At 42.1% G+C, this 23,819-nt stretch overlaps 1 pseudogene; it reads right to left on the bottom strand.

Annotated features, from left to right (window-relative positions):
* Nucleotides 1-15,112: 15,112 nt before the first annotated feature.
* LOC121447355 lies at nucleotides 15,113-19,444 on the bottom strand (annotated as a pseudogene).
* Between the last annotated feature and the right edge of the window lie 4,375 nt (nucleotides 19,445-23,819).

Below are 23,819 nucleotides of genomic sequence, written 5' to 3'. Positions count from 1 at the left end.
GAGGTCCTGACATTACTGCTACTGTGTCGGTACCCTAACATTCTATGTATTTGTAATCATTATATTTTGGGTTGGGTTTGTGTATTTATTAATATCTCTTCTGACTCATTCTGCGATGAAGCCTCTTGAGTTCAGTATGATTATAGTTTCTCTTGTTTGCTTTTATATTATTTGTTTAGATATCCTTTTTCCCCCTCTGTTTGTTGATGTTTTCATGGTGAGGTGAGTTTCTTGCACGCAACAAACTGTTGAGTCCATTTTTAGCAATCTAATCAGCTAACCTGTGTCTTTTCACTTAAGAAATAAGACTGTTTACATTTTTTGTGCACTAGTTTTGCTGTTTATTATTTTCTTCTAGTAGTTTTGAGTGGGTTATGCCTGCCTCTTTCTCTTCTGTTTTCCAGAGGTTTGGCTACTCACTGATTTAACAATGTTTAATTTTTCATGACCCTCATTTGCTATTTTCTTTTTCCTTGAGACTTAATCTTTCTCCCGTTGTCATGGTTGATTTTTATCTTACTTCTCTAATGCTGGGTTAGCACTCACAAATTCCTGTAGTTATATATTTTGAAGGCTTTTTTTCTCTACTTCAATTTTAAAGGATAACTTTGTTGGTATAAGTAATCTAGATGGGTTGTTATTTGTGTTTGGCAATTGAAAAAAAGGGAAAATAACAGAATGTACTAAAATGCTAGAAATAAAATATGTTTACAAATAAATAACTAATAAAACAGAAAATATGCAAAAGAGAGAACTGTGAAAGAAGGGAAGGGAAAATATAATTAAACAGCAAAATAAGGCCTTGTGCGATGACTCAGTAGGTACAGCCCCTTGCTGCCTGACGACCTCATCCCACCTTGAGACAGGCACCCTGGAGGGAGAGGACAGACTTATATAAATTGTATTTCTATTGCTTATCATAACCAGCAGGGTACCTTTTCTTTTCTTTTCTTTCTTTCTTTCTTTCTTTCTTCCTTCCTTCCTTCCTTCCTTCCTTTCTTCCTTCCTTTCTTTCTTTTTGTTTTTTTTTTGTTTGTTTGTTTTGTTTTTCAAGACAGGGTTTCTCTGTAGCTTTGGAGCCTGTCCTGGAACTCTTGCAGACCAGGCTGGCCTTGAACTCACAGAGATCCACCTGCCTCTGCCTCTTGAGTGCTGGGATTAAAGCCATGTGCCACCCCTGCCCGGCTCCTAGCAAGATACTTTATGAGTGGAGCCACTTGTAACTCTTCAGATACTCTGATCACCAGAATGAGCAGGGATGGTCAGCGCCGGCGTTGCCTTCACAGCCAAGCCTGGGTTGAACTGATGGTGGCATGCGCCATGTTGTTAGCGCACATTTGTTTTGCTGACTGGGTTGAGTGCAGTGTGTGTTGTGATACGCTCTGCTGTTACAACATACACACTGAAGGTTTGGAGTGGAGTGGTAGATTGAAACTGTCTCCTCCCCCCACCACCGCGTGATACTGGACAGCTGCCCACACAATCCCGTGACCACTGACGTTCTCACAGCAAAACAAGCCCTCAAGGCTGACTTGTCAGTCTGCCAACAGAAATTTGCTGTGGGTTCGTGGAGCCGTGGAAATGCTGAAAGTATTTCTTCTAGAGAAACAGTCTTAGACTCTGCTTCTTTCTTAAGATGACCAGGTCTCCACTAACAGTACCCCCATGAACTTGTGAGTCTTTTGAATGATTATTTACAATCCCTAGTCTACTCAATTTAACACCTGCAATATTACTCTGTCTAGATCTGCTGCTCATTTATTCTGTCTCTTGTTAACCAGGTCTTCTTTTCTGTGGCTGTAACTTTTGCATTTAATATTTGATACTGTGTCTACAAAAAAAAAAAAAAAAAGAAATAAACTGAAGTAGATGGCATTTGTGAATAAAATGGGCATGCTTGTTTTTCTGTTAGTCTGATGGAACCCCAATTCTTTGCTTGTGTGTGTGTGTGTGTGGTAAAGGGCTTGAATTTTTCTAGTATAGGATAAAAATGAGGCTTTGTTTTTTTTTTCTGTTCTCTCTTTACCTAACACAGACCTACTTCCTCCAGACTATGCTAATGTTATCCAGTGCCTTGTTTATACTGTATGTTAATGTTAGCCAGTGATTTATTTACACTATATGCTAATGTTATCCAGTACTTTGTTTACACTATATACTAATAATAGCCAGTGCTTTGTTTATGCTTTATGCTAATGTTAGCCAGTGCATTGTTTACACTATATGCTAATGTTAGCCCGTGCTTTGTTTATGCTTATGCAAGGTCTGATTCTGAAGGGCTTATTTATGCCTTGCTCAGTGCTCAGCTTTCAGCCTGACCTGTGCAAATTTTCTTCACAGTAATTTCTCCCACACCCTCATTAGTCAGGTTTCTCATACTTGGTATCCAGCAGCTGCTCACTTGAATTTGACATAGAAACCAGTTTCCAGAATTCTTAGAGGACCCAATGTTCCTGGACACTGGAATGCAGATTTTTCTGTGACCTGGTCCTTCCTGCTAATATCACTGCTAATAACACCACCCAGGACAGTTTCCTCCCACTCCCCCCAGGTATGTATATATATATATATATTCTTTTTCTTCAGCCACTGTAAGTTTTTAGCATGCCTTCAGAGGAAAGAAAGCCTTATACTTTTTCTTATGGATGTCATTCATCAGGATAAAGAAATCAGAGTGGGTCTTTATGTGGATGCCACTATGTGTACTTGACTAGAGAAATCAGTGTATGCATGGCTCCTCTTGGATCTGTGGTTCCAGGACTTACATATTCTCCTGTTAGACTTCACTTCTCCTCAATACTCCACTAATCCCTTTAACTTCTTCATGTGTTGATGATGTCAACACTCAGCAGTAGAAAGAAGGTGAATCAGGACCCCCACCTTCATTCTTGCCTTTCTTTAGATTTCTGGGTAATCATTCCCTGAAGGTATTCTCTGCAGAGACGTCTCCTATGATGTTGTCACTCTCCGAGGAGCATAGACTCATCTCCAATCCAGAATATCAACCTCTATTTGATTTACAAAACAGTACCCAAGTTGAGTCCACATGCACAAATATTCTCTCCCAAGCTGCCCTGACCCCGCAGGTAAGTCAACGGAGACCCTGGGTTGTGGGGGAATGAGAATTGAAAGGGACAAGAGATACAAGAGATAGAGACAAGAGAGGATTCTGATCAAGTCTTGTTTATTCAAGGGAATAAGCAAGGTAAATATAGGGTAAGGGAAAGGAGGAAATTCTTCTTGTGTGACTGGGTAACTAGGCAACCTGACCATGTTCTAATGGTCAGGTGGAAAGTCCCTAACTGCAACATGCAGAAAATCCAGAATATTCAGAACACAGGTACAATGGAGCAATAATTCTTTACAGGGTTAGTATTTGACAGATCAGAACAGCAGGAGAAGCCAAGCATAACAGGGTGGGCAAATCCGATCCAGGGAGTCTCCCACAACCCGCCTCTACCAACTTCTACCACACAATTCCCTAGTCTCCCCTACAACTCGTCATTAGCCAAAATAGTCAACTGTGGAGTAGCCACATTTGGGCTCCCCTGGTCCTCTGAGACTGGCAGAGCTGTACATTCACAGTTCAGTGTGTCCTGTCCATGGTAGCTTCTTAGCCAGGAGCTCAGTCCAAAAAGCCACTTGTCTTTTAACCTCTGGGCTTCCTGGATGGTAGCTCCAATCTGCAGGTACCCTTTCTTCTGGTCATACTCTGGCCAATGGGGCAGCCCCTTCCCATTGGGATTCCTGGGAATAGAATCAAATAGAATTCATTAAAACTGCTCTGGGTTCCTATCATATGTGTGGGAATCCCTGGTTTATCCCTTCCAAAGACTTGTGCACCAGAGACGGGAGCAGCATTTTCTGAGCCCTGTGGTCTCAGGGTTAGAGCTGATCACTTAGAATTTAAAAGCCACCCCTTAGTATTGGGTATCCTTGTTGTCTCATCTCACTCACCAATCTGGCCCCATCTTGGACCACCAGCCTCACCCATTCCGAGCAAAGTTGGCCCAGAATTTCATCACCATCTTGCTGAGATTGATCTCCTCTCTGAGGCACCACCTGTGAGCAATAAGAATAATCTGTTTGAGTCAGTTCATGATTCATGAGCTAACAAGCAGTATCACTTAGGAGATTATTAGAGAAGTAGAATTTGGGCTTTCACACCCAATCAAAATCTCTGTTGCTAGGAGAGTGTGCTTATTTGGTGTACAATTTCAGTTTGAGAATTACTTATCTAGGACACCGCAGACATGTCGTGCATTCTCTTGGTGGTGATTCAGACCCATTGCTAATCTCCTTGATTTGGAAATGCCACAGATGTAGACTTCAGTGGATCATGGGATTCTCAGGATTTCTGGATCTTACATTTTTTCTTAGTATTCCCCATAAACCCACAATTAGATGTCCAATAGCCTTAGGACATATTTTTGAGAGCTGTACAGAGTGTGTCATAAATAGCCATAAGGTGGATCATGATCAGTCATGAATCACAGCAGCTGTTGGAAGTCAGGGTACTGAAGACGTTCTGAATGGTTTTCTTTAGATATCATATTATTAATATAATAGAGGCAAAGTATCACATGTGGCTAGGTACGCATATGGGTAGACAGATGCACATGACAACTGGCTCACAGTGAGGAACAGCTTGGCCTCATCCTCACTCACATTCTAATGTGTCATTTCGAGCAGGAAATGAAGCAACAATGACATTCTGTCTTCCAAGTAGACACTCAAATGACCCATTTCTCTTGGTGCCATTACTGGTCAAGGTTCCAATAGAAGTCTGCTGGCTTCCCATGAGTGTGTGCCTTTCTCATGTGTGCTGGAATGGGAGAAAGGCTTGACACTTGACAATTGAGTTCAGCCCTGTTACCCTGAGTTGGGAAATGAACATCAAGAGAGGAGGAGAAATGTGCTCAAGTCTACAGGAGCAAGACCGGAACCCAGACTTCCTGGCCGTAAACTCACAGGCTGCAAAGCTCCATTATTACCTTACCTCTTAAAATCAGGGCACCGAAGACAGAGTAGACTTCATCTCCATGGTCTCCTATCACGGTACTGGGTTTCATTTCTGGTAAGAAGCTTGGGTGATATTGAAACTCATACATATAGGTGGGGGCTCCAGTATCGGGGAAGACATGGATTCACACACTGTTCAAGTTGCCAGACACAAGCCTGGATGGTATCAAGGGCTCTGTAATGCAGGAGACCTCTGACCATCAGTGCCACAGAGAAATGGTTTAACCAAAGCTTCTTGATGTGTTTAGCCCTGTGCAGCTTGTGGAAGTAAAAGTGATGTTCATGCGAGGGAAACGATTTGTGAATGTACTGCATCCAGTAAGCACGGACTGTTCACTGATAACTCACCAGTGTTCATTTGTTTAAAGATCTGCGACTTGCTGGGTGTCCTCCATTCAGCCTGCTTTAGGCATTCTACGTGTTTTTCTCACCTATTCAGAAAAATGTAAGGGACTTCTAAGATACTTGTCTGAAAACAAATACATGCAGACATGGACACTGGTCACTTTTGTCACAGGAATACAACGCTGGAGAAAACTGTCCTTCCGATGTGAGGGAATGGCAGCTTTCTGAGACAAATCAAGTCTTCCGAAACTCATCACTCTAGACATGCCTTACAGGAACCCTTAGAGTTTTTGTAATTGAAGCAGAAAGATAATGATGGGTAACAGGAGACAAATGAAAGCACAGAAGTTAATGATAGAGAACAACATAACACGATACAGAATATCTAGCATGTCCATGGCAATCTTGCTCCAAGTACAGGGACCAAACAAAAGTATTATAAGAACATAACTAAGTCAAATGATAGCAATCGTCAAAATATTTTCACCACAAAGTGATTTATATTATGGCTTTAGAGTCATAAGTAGAGGGGTGTGAAATATGGAGTCATTCCAGCAATTAAAATTGTTCTTGGTATTCTACACCAGAGCATCTAAGTATATAAATCAAGTGTTAGAAGATCTGAAGGGCCAGAGAAGTTGGTTGTAATACAGTAATAAAGGGGTCTTCGGTACAAGAGCGCTATTAATGACGGAACATTCAGATAGAAAGTTCCTAAGGAAACGTGATCCTGATCAGTATTTTGAAAAGTCAATGTAATAGCACTCTACATAATATTCCACCCAACGCCAACAAAATACCTATCACTTCCAAGCACTCACAGATCATTCTGTCAAACGGGTCCCATGTGAGACACAACACAATCATCATCTGATACGAGAGGACTGGAATTAGAACAAGTATCGTTTCTGATCACAGTTGGATTGAAACTGAACATCAACAACAGAAGGAATTTTAGAAAACTCATAGACTCATGGAAAGAAACATGGTCCTGAGTCTCTAATATGTCTGTTATGAAACAAGTGGAAAAAATAAAGCATATTGAAACGGGGCTGGAGAGATGGTTCGGTGGGGGAAGCATTGGCCACACATGAGTGTGGACAAGTGTTTGGATGCCCAGCATGCATGCAAATACAGCACGCCTGTGGCATTACAGACAGTGTAACCCTAGAGGGCTGGAGGCAGAGCCAGGGAAACTCCAGAGCAAGCACACTACAATACAAGCTGAATTGTCAGTCACTGAGTTCAAGCCAGAGGTCCTTTCTCAATATACAAGATGGAGAGCAAAAGAAGTCTGGTCTTTACATTCACACACACAAGTGTGCGTCCACACACATATGAACATTCATGGAGTTTTGTGTGTGTGCATGGGTGTGTGTGTGTGTGTGTGTGTGTGTGTACAAAAATGGAATCTCAGCTTACCAAAACTTATGGGTTATAGCAAAAGCAGTTGCATGAAAAACATTCAAAACATTAAACAAGGACATCTAGAAAGAGGCAAAGTACCAAATGACCCACAGTTATACAAAAGGGATTTAAAAGAATAACAAAGTGAACCCAAGGATAACAGGAAGAGAAATAATCAGGATTAGATAAAAAGCCAAGGCCTGGAAAGTTGGCTCATCAGTTAAGAGTACTGGCTGCTCTTCTAGAGGACCTGCCTTCAATTCTCAGCATCCAGTTCTCAGCTTCCCACATGGAGGCTCACAATAAGCATACACAGCTCCAGGGGATCCAGTGCCTCCTCTGGCTTCTGTGGGCACAAGGCACACACATGGTGCACAGACATGCATGAAGGCTAAATGCCCACAAATATAAAACTAACTAAGTAAGAAAAATTTTAAAAAGTGATTTCTGAAACTATAAAATAGGATAAAAGAAATAGTTTTTTTCTTTTTTAAAATAAAAGCAAAACTAACAAAACTTCAGTCAAACTAAGAAAAAGAGAAGACTTACATACATGAAAGAAATGAAAGACCTGGTGTTATAAATGCCACCACAGAAGTCAGTGGAGAGTAAGAGAGTATTCAGACTGTTTTATACACACAGCCTGGATTACCGAAGAGACAAAAAGTTGTTTTCCAACCAGTATAGTCTACCGAGAATGAAGAAGGTTTGCAGAATTAGATCAGTGGCTAGGTGGAAGAATGATGCTCTTCCTGAGGACCAGAGTTTTTTCATAGCATCGGAAGCTCTCAACCATCAGCAACCACAGCTTCAAGAGATCCAGTACACATTTCTGACCTATACAGCACTTGTAACATATGTGTGCGTACACACACCCAAACACTACAAATAGGCTAATTTAGTGATGACGTAAGCCTCCTATCTATGAATAAACAGCCCACATTCTGAAGACTTCACAGTGATGATATAAGCCTTTTATCTATGATCTAATTATGAACAAACAACCCAAATTCTGATAATTTCACAGTGATGATGTAAGCCTCCTATCTATGAATAAACAGCCCACATTCTGATGACTTCACAGATGACACCACAGAGAAAAGCTAGTGTCAGCCAAACAATCTCCCCAAATTTCTTTAAAAATCAAGAAAGTGAGAGTAGTTCCAGGACAGCATTACCTTCAAACTAAAATAAGACAAAGACATTATAAGGACAATCCAATAGCAAATACACCATATCGTCCATGAGTATAGCATCTGAAGCCTATGCTCACTGTAAGTCATTCTACCCCATATTTCCCTGTGCTGTACATTCATCATCTTCAAAGCGATTACAATGTGACACTTAGCTAATGGATCTGACCCATGTATGGAAAGCAACTCTGTTATAAATTATAGCTCTATGTTCAGCGAGTCCGGTTTTATCCCAGACTTTTTCAGACCCTGGTCAGCTCGCCTTGGTGAGTTCCCGATAGAACATCCCCATTGTCTCAGTGTGTGGGTGCACCCCTCGTGGTCCTGAGTTCCTTGCTCGTGCTCTCTCTCCTTCTGCTCCTGATTTGGACCTTGAGATTTCTGTCCGGTGCTCCAACGTGGGTCTCTGTCTCTGTCTCTTTTCATCGCCTGATGAAGGTTAATATTCAGAAGGATGCCTATATGTTTTTCTTTGGGTTCTCCTTCTTATTTAGCTTTTCTAGGATCACTCGCTGAACATAGAGGACAATGAGGACTACTGAGAACTCAAGAACAATGGCAATGGGTTTTTGATCCTACTGCACGTACTGGCTTTGTGGGAGCCTAGGCAGTTTGGATGCTCACCTTACTAGACCTGGATGGAGGTGGGTGGTCTTTGGACTTCCCACAGGGCAGGGAACCCTAATTGCTCTTTGGGCTGACGAGGGTGGGGGACTTGATTGGGGGAGGGGGAGGGAAGTGGGAGGAGGTAGCGGGGAAGAGACAGAAATCTTTAATAAATAAATAAAAAAAGAAAGAAAAAGAAAAAAAATAAATTATAGCTCTACCATCCAAGGATCTTAGGCACTTTCTCAGGCTCTCTCTCTCTCTCTCTCTTCTTCTTCTTCTTCTTCTTCTTCTTCTTCTTCTTCTTCTTCTTCCTCTTCCTCTTCTTCTTGCACCATCTTCAAAACTCTTAGGAATATGTGATATGATCTTAGGTTCTCTGGAGTTTCCTAAAGATAGAAAGTAATCTTGTATGTGATGGGTATTCCTATGGATGGAAGAAATATTTTTCCATTCTGGGTATACATACGAACACATCTGTGGGGTCTATCAGGAAGGTAGGTGGCTAGACAGGAGCCCTAGTCCATGAAGAGTCAGTGGCCAGGTGACAGGAGCACCCTCAAGATTCCTGTCCTCTGTCTCCCAGCATAGACTTTTGCTGGGGAAACCTTCAGAAGCTAGATTCACCTGGCTCAATCTTTCACACACTCAACTGGAGATATGAAATTAGTTAATGACAATGAGGTAAGAATGATAACCAGTGTCAGGTTACCTTCCAGCTAGTGCAGGGAGAAGATAGTTCAGCCTTCTCCATACCAGGCTTTCCCTACAGCCAGCTAGGGGCAACGAGTCTGAGGTTCTAGGAGAACATAACCAGAGACAGTCAACTTTCACTCTGTGGTGGCTGTTAGCCACTTCTCTTTCTTAATATACCAGGAAGATGTCATAACAGGCAACCTTATCATAAGAAAAAAACATGGATAGTGTAAACAATTACAGCATCAGTTCAGCTGGACAAAAGTTGGGATGGGGAGGGCTGAAGGCTTAAGAGAGGTGACTGGAAAAAGGTAGGATGTGTTCTTCTCACTGAGGTCATTGGGCAAGTTTGCTCTTGTGCAGATCAGGCCAATGCCAATACCAAAAACAGAGCTGGGTATCAATCCACAAATAGTCCACTATGATTTCCAGGGATCACAAATTCTTCCCAAGACCGAAATTTTGCCTGCAATGATATTTCTAGAGACCCCAAATTCAAAATGACCTCTCCTTTAGCATTCATTGGCTCATTGGCAGGATGTTGAGCCTTACAGTAAGGACAAGGACTTAGTGGCAGAATAGGAATCAGTTCAAGGGAATGATTTACTATGAAAAATATTGACCAGATTTTGGGGTCCTCCCTTCTATCAGGAAAGACATTTTGTCTTTAGAGAAAACCTAAAATTCCCTCCCTCATCTCTGTCCTCATGGAGTAATGTCAATATTTTCCTAAGAAGTCAGGACAGTGTCCAACTATTTAGCAGTGGACACATACACTCACTAACAATGCTGCCTTGCCAATGCTGGTTGGCCTTTCAAACCTGGCAAATATTCGTGGTATCCAGGTTAGGAAAGCTATCTCAAGTTTTTTAAGGAAACAAAAATCATAAAAATGGATTATGTTCAATACATGTTAAATTTTAGCCCCATTTGAGACTCAAGCAAAGAGAAGAAGCCACATCTAAAACTTGCCTGCTACTGGCCACAGCTTCTGATGTCTTTCTTTCTTTTTTCTTTCTTTCTTTCTTTCTTTCTTCCTTTCTTTCATTCATTCATTCTTTTCAAGTAAAACAAATTTTATTCAGTGGATTGTCACTGGGTATATCAAACACACTATAGGATGGGCCCTATGCCCAGGGTGAGTTGACCAGCAGAAAACAGAGTCCACATCATTGTGTGAACTTTTTAGAAAGAGTTTGTTTTATATATATTTTCTTTTATTTTTTTATTATTTTTATTGAGCTTTACATTTTTCTCTGCTCCCCTCCCTACCTCTTCCCCTCCTCTTCAACCCTCACCCAAGGTCCTCATGCTCCCAATTTACTCAGGAGATCTTGTCTTTTTCTACTTTCCATGTAGATTAGATCTATATATGTCTCTCTTAGGGTCCTCATTGTTGTCTAGGTTCTCTGGGATTGTGATTTGTGGGCTGGTTTTCTTTTCTTTATGTTTAAAAATCACTTATGAGTGAGTGCATGTGATAATTGTTTTTCCGGGTCTGGGTTACCTCACTCAAAATGATGTTTTTAGCTCCATCCATTTGCCTGCAAAATTCAAGATGTCACTATTTTTTTTTTCTGCTGTGTAGTACTCCATTGTGTAGATGTACCATATTTTCCTGATCCATTCTTTGGCTGAAGGGCATTTAGGTTGTTTCCATTTTCTGGCTATGACAAACAAAGCTGCTATGAACATAGTGGAGCACATGTCTTTGTGGCACAATTGAGCATCCTTTGGATATATACCCAAAAGTGGTATTACTGGGTCTTGAGGAAGGTTGTTTCCTAATTTTCTGAGAAATCACCAGACTGACATTCAAAGGGGCTGTACCAGCTTGTATTCCCACCAGCAATGCAGGAGTGTTCCCTTTACCCCACAACCAATCCAACATAAATTGTCATCAGTGTTTTTCTTGGTGTAGCCAAATTCCTTGGGTTGAATTGTCCTTTTAGTATTTTGTGTAGGGCTTAGTTGTGGCTAGGTATTGGTTAAATCTAGTTTTGTCATGGAATATCTTGTTTTGTCCTTCTATGGGTATAGTAGTCTGGGCTGACATCCATGGTCTCTTAATGTCTGCATAATGCTGGACCTTGACCTTCTGGCTTTCATTGTCTCCAATGAAAAGTCAAGTGTAATTCTGATAGGTCTACCTTTATATGTTACTTGGCCTTTTTCCTTTGCAGCTCTTAATATTCTTCCTTACTCTGTATGTTTAGTGTTATGATTATTATGTGGTAAGGGGACATTTTTTTGGATCCAGTTTATTTGGTGTTCTGTAAGCTTCTTGTATCTTCATAGGCATGTCTTTCTCTAGGTTAGGAAAGTTTTCTTCTATGATTTTGTTAAATATATTTTTTGTGCTTTTGAGTTGAACTTCTCCTTCTATACCTATTATTCTTACATTTGGCCTTTTCATGGTGTCCCATATTTCCTGAATATTTTGGGTTAAGCCTTGTTAGATTTAATGCTTTCTTTGACTGATGAGTCTATTTCTTCTATTGCAACTTCAGTGCTTGAGATTCTCTCTTCCATCTCTTGTATTCTGCTGTTCATGCTTTTGTTTGTGGTTCCAGATTTTTCTCATGATTTCTGTTTTTATAATTCCCTCGACTGTGTTTTCTTTATTTTCTCTATTTCAGCATTCAAGTCTTGAATAGTTTCTTTTATATGTTTGATTTCTTTTTCTTGGTTTTCTTTAAGGGATTTGCTGATGTCTTCTTCTTCTTCTTTTTTTTTTTTTTGTCTTTTCTTCCATTTCCTTGAGGGAATTTTTCATTTTCTCTTTAAGAGTTTCAAACATTCTCCTGAAGATATTTTTTAAGTCATTTTCTTCTGCTTCATCTATATTTATTTGTCCAAGTCTTGCTGTTATAGGGTCTTTATGTTTTACTTGTGTCGTGTTGCTCTTTGTGGTATAGCGTGTGATCTTACCTTTTCTACTCATCTTTTCCTCTAATAGGTGTGTTTGTGGCTGTCGATGATTCTGTTGATTAATCTTCTAGTGGCCAGTGAATCCAAGGCTCAGATGGTTGTTCCTCATGATACAATTAGTGCCATAATTCTAGTTACCCCTTTGGTCACTCCATGTTCCTGGAGGTCACTCAGCACTCCTGGGCTTTGCTCCATTCCCTTGGAGTTTGCTGTCTCAGGCCTGCTCCTGCCTAGGTTGCCAGCTTTGACCTGTTTCTGTAAATCCTGGTCTGGATCTGCTCCTGCAGAGGTCCCTGGCTTGGATTTGGTCCTGCAAAGTTCTCTGGCTCTGGTCTACTCCCTTGGAGTTCCCAGGCTCTGATGCACCCAGGCCCTCATAGGTTCTGACTCAGGCTTACTCCCTCAGAGGTCTCAGACTCAGGCTCAGACCCACAGAGGTTTCTGATTCTTGCCTATTCCCTTTGATGTACCAGACCAACTCCTGAACCCACAGAGGTCCTAGCTCAAGCCTACTCCCTCTGAGGTCCCAGATTCAATCAGAGATATCTAGTTCTGCCTACTCCCTTGGCGGTCCCAGATTCATGCCCAGACCTCCAGGGGACCTGGCTCGGGCCTAATTCCTCAGAAGTCCTAGGCTCATTCCCAGATCCACAGGGGTTCTGGCTTAGGTCTGCTCTCTTGAAGGTCTTAGATTCATGTCTGGACCCTCAGGAGTCTCTGGCTCTGGCTCACTTGCTCAGCAGTTTCTCCCCTGTACCTGTTCCTTGGAGTTCCTTGCTCTGGTCCAGGTTGCTGGCTCAATCCTGGTCCACCAATGTCCCTGAAGTGGATCCGCTCCTGCTCTGTGGAGTTTGCTTCTTCAGACCCACTCTGGCTTAGGTAGCTGGTTCAGTCCCACTCCTGTGGAATTTGTTGCCTCAGGTCTGCTCCAGCCCCCATTATTGCTTTCTAGAAGCATTATTGCTTTTTTGTAGAAGTGGTCAGTGAATCTCAATCTACAAAACCCCACACCAGACTTTAGAGCTGCCCAATAATGCCAACATGTCTGGAGGGATTCATATCTTTTACTTTATATATCAGCAGTCAATTAAGATTATTCCCTTTGGATTTTTCTATGTAGAAAGCAAAATTCTAAGAGGTGACCTGAAGTCCTAAGAAGCTGACAGGACATGGCAGCATAGATGTCTCTGGAGGCTTCAAACCACCCCCACAGCCAGTTCATTCCCATTAATTTCAATGATTGTAGGAACTTGGCATGTTAAAACAGGATTTATACAAAAGCAAGGCAAAACCACTGACCTATTCCCCAGCGTTTGTTGGTCTGTGACTACTTAGAGATGGGCTGAGGTGGAGAACCCTGCATTGGCTTTGGCTCCACCACTTATTTTTGTTAATTTTTTTAAGAAAGGGGTTAAGCCAAGGGTGGTTCCAGATGAGGAACTAGTTCATACACCATGCTCTATGGCTCACCATGCACAGAATCTATAAGGCAGCTTCCAATGTACTCTGGACACACACTGAAGTTTTTAAACCATGTGTGTGTTTATTTTAATGTCACCCTGCCTTTTATTCTGTGAGAGTTGTCAGAATCTGAATGAGATCCCCATGGGAAGCCTTAGCCACACTCAATAATAAAAAGCTTGTAGATAAAGGAAAGAATATTATTGTGTCTCTCAGACTAACGGGCCAGCAACTGACTATTCCACCTTGGACCAGAGCTCCCCTAGCCATTGACTTTGGAACTCTATTATGGATGCTTACAGTCAAGAATTTAATAGTCTTCTTATTTTGGCTGCCTTCTGTGTTCCAGCAACCAAAAATCACATGCCTTCTAGCACATCTTTGCTCCTTGGTTAATTTTATCTTTTTTCCCCATGTTAATGCTTTTTCTTTTCCTCTCAGGTGATCCCCATTTCTATATACCATTTACATTTCTAGTTTTGTTTAAATGCATTAAATGTTTTTACTTTAAAAATTTATTCAAAAGGAGGTTTTTGTACACATTCATAAGTGGAGACATATAATATATGCAATAAATTCAAGATAAACATCCACAATGTTTCACTATATTTTATAAGGGTAAAATACTGGCAAAATAAAGAGATACTATGATATATGATAAACCATCTGGTTTATAATAGTGTATAAAGTCACTCAGTGTGTAAACTGATGAATGAGTGTTACCCAGTAACTGCAGACAGTATCTCCTTTGATCTCCAGTCTTCATCCTCGGAACTTCAAAAGGCTTCCATGTAGACCTTGACCTCCTGATCTCCTGGTGTCAATTTTTTTTTTTTTTTTTTTTTTTTGGCTAGGAAAACAGAAGAACACATTTGCTATCCACCTAGTGGTTGAAAAGTCAAATTGCAGGCACAGTGCAATAGGAAACAACTTTATATTCCACAGTGTCTAACACAAATGGGAAAGGGGAAACACACGGTGGGGTGAAGGGCTTGGATGCTCCAGGAACCAAGTACTGAACACAACCCAGCAAGGGTAGTTCACAGATCACCCAAAGAGGCGATTCCAACTTAGTTCTGATTGTTCTCTAAAATTCGGATCCGAGTTGCCACGCCTTGGTTTCCAATAGCCAGAAATCCTAATTTAATGTGAAGCCTCTTGATTCTTAGAGGGCAGCTCCATTTTCTTGGAAATATTAAATGAACTAAATCTAGCAGTTTTCGTGCAGCCTTCCGTGCTCTGCTGGAGAGGTCCGAGGCATCTCCCCTAACTGTGATATTACACTACCACTTTCCTGCAACCTTTGCCATTGCAGCAGAGGCTTCCAGGATGAGGCTCTTAGCTTTACTCTGCACCCAGGGCTGGATGCTAGAGCTCCAGAGAACAGCTTGATCTACAGGAAGTGGAAGGCTCAGTTGAGCTACGCAGGAGCATGGACTGGAGCATGCAGGCTAAATGGCTGACTGCTCCTGCAGGAAGAAGCCCTCAGCGTTTGGAAGGCTTTTTATCTGTCTCAGAAGTCAGGGCTGCCTCTTAGAGAACTTCTAAGTGCTCCTCAGCAGCAGACAGTGATTGGTCCATCCAGTCCAGGACCCCGGTTAGGTGGCAGGCATTCTTGATCACTAGCACCAAGTGACTGACGATAGGAACAGTGCAGTTGTCCCTGCATCCAGGAGCTTGGGGTCTAGTGGCAGTTACAGACTTCACAACATTGTCTACATGGACTCATCTGCTTAGCCATCACAATAATATTGCTCACACTTGCTGAAGTCTTCATCTTGGCCCCAGAACCCATTGTCATGGCAACAAGTTTTTCTGTCAGAGTGTGACAAATCTTCAGTATGGTGAAGCAGTGGGATATGAGACCCGAGGCATCTTCAATCCAGTCTTCATTCTCCACAATGGCCTCGATGTGGGTATTAATGCTGACAACGCCATCCATCTAACTCTGAGGGCTTAGACTGAGTCTACCTCGCATTGATGAGGTCCAAAATGGCCTTGAAATCACAGCACCGGAGCAGGTCTCGAGGACAGCACTAGCACTGCCTACAATCTGCCACCAAGGCAGCAAACAAAGCTAGGAAGATAGTGGCCAGTACACTTATGGTGACAATCACCACAGTCTCCACACTTCCAGAGGCTCCAAAGTTCAGTTCAGTCACATCCTCTGAGCAGCTGGAAGCTCAAATGGGGCTCCAGAGTGCCCCCAAGGCCAAGTCTAAGTGCTTCCCCATTGACCAGCATCAGGGCATGCCAGGAGCACGGGCTCACATATGTTTTTGTAAGGAAATCATTGGAGCTGAAAAGAGGAGGACTACACAGCAGCCTCTCTTTAGGATGTAGCTACCACATGAAGGGGGATTCAGCTTTAAAAGATCAGGATAATGATTAAGTAGATTAAGATGAGAGCTGTCCTCTACCTCAGACTACGCCCTAATTGGTCAGGACCCAAAAGGCTATTGGCTGAATGAATTCTCATAAGAGCCCAGCTATACCACAAGCTGGCATCATAGAACTCAGCATCATACTTTAAAAATACTGCTTAGCCATGTTCATTGCTGCTTTATTTACAATAGATAGGAAATGAAAATGACCTAAGTGTCCTTTGACTGACAAATGGATGCTGAAAATGTGCTACAGCATGGAATACTATTCAGATATAAAGAAAAATGAATGCATGAACTTTTCAGGTAAATGGATGGAACTAGTAAAAGATTATATTGAATGAGGTAACCTAGACCCAGAAAAACAAAGGTCACATTTTCTCTCACTGGAGGTTCCTAGCTCCAAAACTTCAGAAGTATTTGCATAGCCTGTATAAACTACAGAAGTCAGGGAAGTGCAATAGGACCATTACCAGGATAGAGAATTGGGGAGCAATAGAGAGGGAATAGCAGAATATAAGTGATCTGATAGGGAACTGGTAAAATGGGGGTGCTCCTTAAGGAGGAGGAGGGAGGTAAATACAGAAGAAAGGTGAGAAGAGGCTTAAAGGAGGGAAACAATCCAGACTCTTTGTATAAAGGGGTGCCAGGGAGCTGAGGTGATACTTTTAACCAAACATTCTAGTCTTTCTTTGGATAAAGGGGTGTCAGATCAAGTCTGGCTACTTTCTGCAGACATGGAGCAACATGCAAGAGGGGAGAACTGGGAGTAGGTGGACTCATGCTCAGCAAGAGGTATGTTTGGAGAGGCATCCAGGTTCCTGCCATCCTGTAGATGTTAGGCATCTCTTCCTTGAGGGAGATGAGAAGGCAAGTGGCTAGTAAAAAAAAAATTGTTATTATTGGCCCTATGACTGGGGCTAGCCATGGGAATGGTCACTAACTTCCAGAAAGAATAAGACAGAGAGGTGTTCTGGTTGTACAGGTGAGGCTCAGGTGTATAAGTGAGACACAAGAGCAGATATGTCCTTCTAAAAACAGATTTTAGTTGATAGGTGTCCTTTTGTGCCAGGAGAGTTGGAAGCAATGGGGAAGTCCCAGAAGCTGGTACAGGCGTTGGCCTTGTCTGGAGGGCACTTTTATAAGTTGGTCTTGGCCCAAATAGCAAAAGTAAATGTAAAATATGCTTGAAAATGGGTGGGGTTAAAGTAGGCTTTGGAGACTGTTAATTTTTACCAGACCAGATTTCTTGAGAGAGCAGCGGAACTCTTTCCCAGGAACTTACAGGTATCTGTGAGACAACTGGAACAGCAACATTTTAGAAGACAATTAATGGGAATTGGGAACTTTGGATTTTTTAAGATACACCCGAAACCTGTTAATCCTAGACTATAAAGCCTGTGAAGGAGCATACCTGTTTGTATTTTTTTTTTTTTTTTTGTTTTTTTCGAGACAGGGTTTCTCTGTGGCTTTGGAGCCTATCCTGGAACTCTGTTTGTATTTTTTAACAGGAAACTTAACAAATGAGATAATGAACTACTAGTACCTTAAGTCATCAAATGCCATTAGACAAATTTAAGAGGGAGAAATGAGCAGAAATGAGACAGCTTTTTTTTTTTTCTTTTTTGCTACGCACGCAATCCCAAGTCTCTCCTTAGTCCTTGGAGAATACCAGCCTTAGAAGCAGCCATTAGCTGCTGAGTACAAGAGGCCCAAAGATTTTCCTGGGGGGGGGGGGAGATTTAGTCTACCTGTTTTTGCAGGATGGGAGGATCCATCCCTGGTGTAGCATTCAGGAAGCTGAAAAGGTAGAAGGCAAATAAGTTAAATTTAGACATGTACTTTACTCAATTAGTTGCAGCTTACAAATGCTAGCAAATATAAGAAGATGAAAAGAAATGTTTTAATAAGTCAATAGCACATGTGGATACTCTTTCCTAAGAGGGTGGTGAGGTCAAAATGAAGGTTAGCCACGTGTTTGTATTTTTCCAGAGTTGTTGTAATCTGGAGCTATAAGTTTTACAGATCTTAAAACATGCACATATTCACACAGAGAAATAAGACAAGCACACTGTGGAAACAAACACTCATACTCACACAGACATAAGACAAGCATACTGTGGCCACATTATTTTAACAGACAGACAGATAGAACTTTTTAGGAACCTGTGTTAGCTGACCCACTTAAAATTCCCAGCGTAGGTAGGCAGCAGAAGCCAGGGAAGCAGCCAGGTGATTCCATTAAGGAAAGGATTAGCAGATGCTACAAGAGGGAACAAGGCAAAGGACAGAACACCTATAGAGTTTTAGAGTGAAAGGAAGGGGAAGATGGATCCAGTGTAGAGAACAGTAAGAGACAAACAGCTAGGGAGGCAGGGAGGGAAGCAGCGAATGGGAGTAGGGACAGGAGCATTGCATGCAGAAACCATGGGATTTGGAGTCTTGCTTGCTTTCACAATAGGCGTTAGCCCCAATTTAAAAGGATTTTTGTAAAAGGTAGCCCAAGCACATCAGGAGATCAGGCTTTGAATTGCAAGAGCCCATTTTTTTTTTCTTTTTACAAGTATATGCTAAATGTTGGAACTCAAGCCTCTCATGTTTGCGGACAGAGAGAAGTGATGGTGCTTTAAATGATAAACTATACAAAACAGTATGTGTAGATTCAGGGCAAGCCCCAAACTAATCCCAGTGACAATATTCACAGATCTGCCAAATGTGCTCCTAAAAATCATATGGAAACAGAACAGACACCGAATAGACTGGGAAGCTTTAAATAGAGAGAGAGAGAGAGAGAGTAATGCTAGAGGAACAAGAAAGTCAGGTTTTTAACACACACTGCATAACCTAGTAACAAAACCAGGATGGTCCTGGCATGAAAACAAATATCCAAACCAGCAGAATGTAATGGAAAACCCAGAAACAAATCCATGCTTCTACAACTGATCGGCTAATTTATAGAAAAGACACAATTTTCAATAGGTGGGGCTAAGGGAACTTGAAGATGATTTGAAGATTAAAACTAGATACCTACCTCTTCCCTGCATGAAAATCAACTTAAAATTGCAGGGAGGAATGTAATGCCTGAAAGTTTTAACCACAGGAAGGAAACAGGATAAACAATTCAAGACTTGGTACAAAGACTTCTTGATTGGCACTCCCAACAACTGAGTAAATAGCAGCAAGAATTGGAGCCTAGGATTATCTCCAAGGGCTCTGTGCAGCAAAGGAGAAAACTAACACAGCAATGAGGTCACTAAGAATACTGGAAAATTGTTGCCAGACATTTACCTGTCAAAGGACAAAGAATCTGAATTACGATGGTTAATGCTGATTGTCAAACTAATTGGTTGGACTGAATAACCCTCAGGAGATTAGTAGAACATACCTTGCTGAGCCCATGCCGCAGGACCCCCAAATAAGACCACCACAGAGCCAGTATCCAATGCAAACACACTGGGGTTTATTGTTTATAAGTTAGCTAACTGGGACACACCTACACGGCCAAGGGCTTCAGAGTAACGGGCTTTTAAAGGAAAAAACTGCAAGCGGAGTGGTACAAGCCTTGGTGTTTGAAGATTGGGCAAAAGTATTCAACTTTTGAATTCTTTAGTTGGGGAATAGGGGAATTTAAAAACCGTCAAAACAGTGGTTAATCGAGTACCTACAAGGACATTTGAAGCAAGCAGATGTTGTTTGGACACTCTAGTGGGCTCCCAAGGCAGACACAGTTTCTTGGGAATGTTTATGACTTTGCTGGGCTGCATTCACCCCCCACCCCAGTCATGTCCTGTCTAAAATAGAGTTCTTTCTCATATGTGTGATAGACCTTCGATGGGGCTTCAGCTTGCCTATCCAGGTGCACACCAATTCAGAAAGAGCTGTCAGAGGCACCATCAACAGCTGTCACACCTCCCCTCACACCCATCACTACTGTCATTTGCCTTGTTGGTTCTTAAAATTCGTGCTGGTCTTGAAGTTCTTCAGTGCTCCCAACATCTGTGTTCAAGCTGCATTTACCATAATACCCTCCATGAGTGAGCAGCTGTGCCTGACAATCTTGGTGTCCATGGCAGTTAACCTCAGCTGTCCACTTGATTGGACAAAGCTATAAAGCCTGGTCCAGAAGACTACTAAAGGGCACTGGATGTGTGTGTAAGGTTGTTCCTAGAGACCACTAGACCACAAGGCTCTGACCTAAGGGACGACTCATCCAATGGATGAAACACTTGAGCAGATACGGGCAGGTGGTGGAACTGTGAGGGACGGGCTCTGTCTGTAAAAGCAAGTCAGTGGAGTCATGCACGTCCTACTGTGGGTTCCTCTGCTGTTTGCTTCCCATGATGCGGGTTTTTCCTCCACACTCTGCCACCACCACAGAGTAAAATCTCTGTAGCTCTGAGCTAAAGTAAATCTTTCTTCCCAGAATTGTTTATGTCACAGCTTTGACAAATTAGCTACCATGCGACATCATGAGCTCTTGCTGAGGTTCTTTTCTGGCCACTGGAAACAACTGTGCTCGTGATTGCAGGAGATGAAGGTGCCATAGATTGCAGCCCTTTGGAGAAGCAGTTTGCAGGGGAGATGTGGCCCCTACTGGTTAATACAGAGACCCCTTTCAGTGCAGAGAGGAAAACCCTAAGATCCTTTGTCTGGTTATTGCCCAGAGCTCTATAACTGCCAGTTAAAGTGGGCATGCCTGGATAGCCTCCTCATCTTTTCCTTGTGTCACTTGCTCATCTTACTATGGCTGTTTCTGAGATTACCTTCTAAAATAAACCGTATTTTCTAATGGACTCTTATAGGTAGAAGCAAAACAGGCATTGCAGACCATAGGAAATCAGTCTTGGAGACCTGATATTCACCAGATTTCTCAACAAATTTCTTGGCTATACCAAGAAGAGAGCAGGTCAGAGACCCAATAAGTGAACCTGTGTCTTTCTCCCATCCGACACCTGAGACTCAACCTCTGTGGCCTCAGAATACCTTGACTGATGAGACACCGAATATCACATCTGCAATCAAGTTCAGCAATAGGCCTTTTTTTGGACCAGGTCATCTGTCCCTCTTTAATACCTCTCAGGCTGCTGGAATCGGGTTCTCAGAGATGTTCTGAAATGGACCAGAAAGTGACCACCTCACTTGGTAAGTAATCGAGCTTCTGCAGTCACTTAAGGACCACTTAAGAAACTTTTGTTGATCCTGAAGATCTTGAGCACTCTGTCAAATCCTTCTGGTGCTACCCAGAGAAGACCAAATGCAAAGAGATTCTCTTGTTTTTAATTGTCTTGAAGTCATTAGTTTTGAAGGCCAGATAGAAGAGGCCCCTCTCACAGAAGTCGCCAATGCTTTAAACACTTCTCCAGTGGACGCCAACTCTCCTTGCCTCCTATAGAAAGCATCTCTCCTTTGATAATCTGGGGAAAGGCAAATTTTCAGGATTTTTCCCTGTGCTCTAGTGAAATAATACCTTTTGTATCTTAATAATTAACTTCAGAATAAACCTGGAAAATACAGGGGAGAGGAAAGACAAGAATACTAAGATTGGGTGTTAAACAACTTTCCTCTAGTTTCACAAATCACAAAACACCCAGTGACCTGCAGATCCATTACGTCTGTGTCTGAGCAAAGCACCCACAACTGTCATCACCACAGTGCCCCCTGCCTGCCATACCTTCTCATAACAACCTGCATAAGTCTACATAAGCCCTAGCTAAGTCTGCATAAGGGTAACTACCTGCATAAATCTACATAAGGATAGCTGCATGCATAAGTCTGTATAAGCCATAGATACCTACATAAGTCTACATAATGATAGCTGCCTATATCATTCTGTGTAAAGATAGCTGCCTGCATAAGTCTTCACAAGTCATTGCTACCTGCATAAGTCTGCATAAGAATAGCTACCTACAGATGCCTCCAATCCCTATCATTGGTTCTCAATCTTCCTAATTCTGTGACCCTTCTATATAGTTCCTCATGTTGTGGTGACTCCCAATCATAAAATTATTTTATTGCTACTTCATAACTGTATTTTTCTACTGTTACAAATCATAGCGTTATGAATCTTACATGCATAATATCTGATATGTGATCCCCAGGGGGGCTGCGACCCACAAGTTGAGAACTGTTGCCTTGGAAGCTCAGGCCTTTGCTGATGATAGCCTTTATCTTACTTTGTTTCTCGCTTTCCGAAGAAATCTTTCCCCAGCAACTTGTCCTGTTGTTATTGGGATTTTTGAATTCCATAAAATGTGGATTTTTTTTCCATGGTGTTTGTAAAGTAGAATAAGCAGAAGACTAGAACTGAACCCGGCATCTAAGCACTTTTTCAGCTTATATATTAGTTTGTGTTTAAGAGGACACATTCACCTTCATTTCTCAACCAATTCCTATGATTCCTCAAACTCTTACAAGAATGGAGTAGGCCTGCCACAGGAGGGAAGCAGCCATCTTTTGGTCTGTTCCCTCCCCCCACCCTGGGAAGAGAAACCCATCAACTGTTGAAAGGTAGTTAACATGCTCTGCCCAGTACCATTACGGACATGAAGGTGATGGGCACCCAAAAGCCAGCCTGGGGCCACCTGCCCTGGGTGAGCAGAAGAAACCACAGGAGCCATCACGGTGAGCAAACATGTGGTGGGGGATGGGAGAGGGGGCAGAGCGGTTCATATGCTGTGGCGGAGAAGACAGAGAGGAACAAGTGCAGTAGGGTAAGTCCTGGTGCCGCTGCCAGTGGCCCCGGAGTCTGCCCCAGTTATACAATTGTCACCACATTCAGAGAGTCTAGTTTGGTCCTATGCTGGCTCCTTCCCTGTGTGGCTGGAGTTGATAAGCTCCCATTAGCAATGGTAAGCTGTTTCAGTGGGTGTCCCCATCATGGTTTTGACCTCTTAGCTCATATTCTCACTCCTCCCACTCTTCAACTGGACTTTAAAAGCTCAACCCAGTGCTCTGCGGCAGGGCTGTGCCTCTGTTTCCATCCAGTTGCTGGATGAAGGTTCTACAGTGACATTTGAGATATTCATCATTCTGACTACAGGGAAAGGCCAGTTCGGGCACCTTCTCTAGGAGTGTTTTCAGCCTTAAGATCAGGGGAACACTGTGTCCTTGATTATTGAAGCTGCTGATTCCTTGGTGATTTGTCCATCACTAGCAGTAATGGTTACTAACAATTTCTAGTAGGCCAGTTTTTTAAATCACTTTTTAACACATATTTTTTTTGTCCATTTCTTAAGCTGCAGTAGGCCTTTACCAGGGCCCTGAAGGAAATAATGTTTGTTGAGTTTTCTCCAGCAGTTTAAGGATTTCATTCATCAGAGTACATGTCTGAGCAAGGCTGTAAGCCACACAACTGGAGATGAACTTCTAAGGCCTTGAACATGCATCTGATTTTTCCCCATGAGGCCCTGGCAGTGTACATAGAGAAGTTTGCAGCTGGTATAAATTACTCCTTTAATATGCAGTTCCTGTGTCTTTCAACCTCTGATATTAGTTCCCAATTCACCTTTAGCACTTTAGTAAGTTTTAGCATCATTTTTTTTTTCATGTTGGGTGATATCTCCCAGCTGGAGGTGAAAAGCAAGCCTATATTCACAGCTTCTTTTTCCTGCAACAACATGTTTCTTCTCTTTTTGCTTTCAAGGTAACTGTTTTTATGATTCCTCTTTGTGGGATATCTTTTCATGTTTTCATAAATTCTCTCTCTTTTTCTCCCCCTACCTCTGCCTTCTGTGTGGTACATACTTTTATCTTAAACCCAAAACACATATACTTA

Source organism: Microtus oregoni, unplaced genomic scaffold (assembly GCF_018167655.1).
Source record: "Microtus oregoni isolate MIOR12 unplaced genomic scaffold, Mior012 000004F_ref0000308, whole genome shotgun sequence".
Lineage (NCBI taxonomy): Eukaryota > Metazoa > Chordata > Mammalia > Rodentia > Cricetidae > Microtus > Microtus oregoni.
Note: the sequence above shows the minus strand (reverse complement) of the source record. Positions and strands in the feature narration are given on the sequence as shown.